General features: G+C 39.2%; 1 pseudogene across 1 annotated transcript; it reads right to left on the bottom strand.

The window, feature by feature from the left end:
* Window positions 1-695: 695 nt before the first annotated feature.
* Window positions 696-2,559, bottom strand: LOC105536137 (annotated as a pseudogene). Its single transcript, XR_001005547.1, has one exon. The product of XR_001005547.1 is annotated as a T-complex protein 1 subunit delta pseudogene (transcript).
* Between the last annotated feature and the right edge of the window lie 448 nt (window positions 2,560-3,007).

The following is a 3,007-nucleotide window of genomic DNA, read 5'->3' as shown; positions in this document are numbered from 1 at the left end:
CTGTCTATTTTCATCATAAGACTTTCTGTCCCATTTTAATCTTTACCATGTAGATACATTTATTTAATGAAAACCAAATAAACAGAGCCATTTTTATGAGCAACTTTTAGGAAACATTTTTATTGAAGTTAACAGGCACACTGTCAAGTGCACAAATCTTGATTGCACAGCTCAAGAGCAAGATACAGAATACTTCCAACACCCTAGAAAGCTCCATCCCATTCAATACCCCAAAAGTAACCACTATTCTGACCTCCATCACTACGGATGTTTCACTTGATTTGATAATCATATAACTGAAATCATCCAGTATATACTCTTTTGTTTCTGGTGCTTTTTGGTCTATCATGTCAGTGAGATTAACTCATGCTGTATGTAATTGTTGCCAGGTAGCATTCCATTATATGACTATAACAAAATTTATTCTTATGTTTTGTTGATTGATAGTAAGGTTATTTGTAGCTTAGAGCTGTTATGAATACAGCAGCTATGATCATTCATATATGATCTTTTGATGTACTCTGCACACATTGCAGTCTATCCATCTGACAAAGGGATCTAACCATCAATCTAACCATCTGATGTCTTTTGATGTACTCTGCACACATTGGCTGTATACCTAAAAGTGAAATTGCTGAGTTGTAAGGTAGATGTGTGTTTTAGATTTTGCCAAACTGTTTTTTTTTTTTTGCCTTTTGAAACCAAATATTTAATATTTTCATTAAATTGTTTCAATATAACTTCAGGCAAATGCCAACTGGAAGACCAAGCCCAAAAATTCAGAGGAAATAATCTTCCAAACAAGGAACACCAATGTGATCTTCTTCCACGCCAGCAGCAATACTGGTGACCATAATGGTGCTAGTCAGTTATCCAGATTATCGAGTGTTTACCACATCATTGATTTTCAGAATGCTCCGCAACAGTTTCAGTTGCAAGAGTCAGAGCACTGACTGACACTAACAGAGGCTGGACAACCAGTTCCTCCAAAATGTTGGAAATACCACCCTTTCGGACATTAATGCCTGAAGTTTTTTCTCCCTGGGCATGCCGGTTTCTTAGTTCTGTTACTGTAGAAATGGGATTCAGGCCGGCATTTTCAGCTAGTGTAGATGGAATGACCTCCATAGCATCTGCAAAAGCACGAATGCAGTAGGATTCCATACCACTCAGTGTTTGTGAATATTCAGTTAATCATAGGGTCAACTCTATTTCTGGAGCACCATCTCCTGCAATAAGAGCCCTCTTCTTCACTAAACAACGAATAACACATAGGGCATCATGAATGGAGCGCTCTGCTTCTTCAATCACCAGTTTGTTAGAACCACGAACAACAATTGTAACTGTTTTTCCAGGGCTGGCACAACATGTAATCTTGAGCAGTTTGCCAGAACCATTTAAATTGACCTCCTCAGCTAACTCAGCAGAACCCAGCATGTCAGCAGTAAATTGGTCAATATGAGCAACTGGCTTGGTTTCAATTGTCTTACAAATAAATTCAATGTCTTCTCTTTCAATATCCTTAATCACCATAATCTTCATTTTGTTCAAAAAGTGTAATGCAAGATCACTAAGAGCATCTCTTAGAATAGACTTCTGTATGAGAAGGACATTACATCCTGTTTTTTTAATTTGCTTCACTAAATTTAAAATATAGACTCTCTCTTCTCTCAGCACTCGGTCCATCTGGGCATAGTCAGAAACCACTATTTGATTATCCATATCTGTTTTGGGAGCAGATAAGCAAAACTGAATAAGCCCAATCTTGGCCTTTTCAACTCTGGTTATGCCAGAATTTGATACTTTTTGGGTGAGAACCAGCCCTTCCACCAACTCACAGTCATCAATTGTCCCACCAAGCTTCCTAACTATTTTAATATCTCTAAGATCTACACTGGTGGCTGTGGCTGGGTCAATCACTTTCATCACTGCATTTACACTCATTGGAGAAAGCAGACTTGAATATTGAGAAACAACCTTTGAGTTCAGTGAAGTGGTTGCACTATTTAACAAAGTTTCTCTGTCACTCAGTTCCACAGGTCGAGACATGTCAGTCAAGATTTCAATGCCCTTTTCCAGGGCCTTCTGGAATGACTCAGAAATGATGGTTGGATGAATCCCTTTCTGAAGAAGCTTGGTACACGAATCTAAGAGGGAGCCAGCAATGATGACTACTGATGTGGTGCCATCCCCTGCTTCTATATCTTGAGCCTTAGACAGCTCCACCAGCATTCTGGCTGCTGGATGTAACACTTGCATTTGTTTCAGAGTGGTAGCACCATCATTTGTAATGGTTACATCACCTTTTCCATCTTGAATCATTTTATCCATTCCTTTTGGTCCAAGGCTTGTTCTAATAGCAACAGCAACCGCTTTGGCGGCGGAAATGTTGCTGAAGCGGATCTGGGCTGGCTTGTCGCGGTCCTGATAGGCGCCTTTTCCGCGGCTGCTGGCAGACCCGGCAGGCGCCCCGCTCCGGGGTGCCACATTCTCGGGCATGGCAAAGTCGGCTGGGTCTGGGTGGGCTCGGAAAGGACGGATGGACCCAAACTGTTTTTAAGCATGGCTGTATCAATCCCACCAGCATACATAAATGTTCCCGTTGCTCAACATCCTTACTAACACTTACTACTGTCCATTTTTTTCATTTTAGCCATTCTAATATACACATAGTAGTATGTTATTATGGGTTGGACTGGCATTTCTCTCATAACTAATGAGATTGAACATTTTTTTATGTTACTGGCCATTTGGATATCCTCTTTTGTGAAGTACCTGTAAAGCATTTGCCCATTAAAATAATTTTGTTTTTCTTTTTCTTGTTCTTTATATATGTTATGTTCCTTATATGTGCCACATACATGCCAAATAGATATAGACATAAATATAACTATATATGGCAAATAATATCTTCTCCTACTTCTACTCTGTGGCTTATATTTTCCATTTCATTCTAGTATTTTCTAGTAAACAGATGTTCTTAATTTTATTGAATTCCAAGTTATCC

This window comes from Mandrillus leucophaeus, unplaced genomic scaffold (assembly GCF_000951045.1).
Source record: "Mandrillus leucophaeus isolate KB7577 unplaced genomic scaffold, Mleu.le_1.0 Scaffold1552, whole genome shotgun sequence".
In the NCBI taxonomy this organism is placed as follows: Eukaryota; Metazoa; Chordata; class Mammalia; order Primates; family Cercopithecidae; genus Mandrillus; species Mandrillus leucophaeus.
This window is presented reverse-complemented; position numbering and strand designations above follow the sequence as displayed.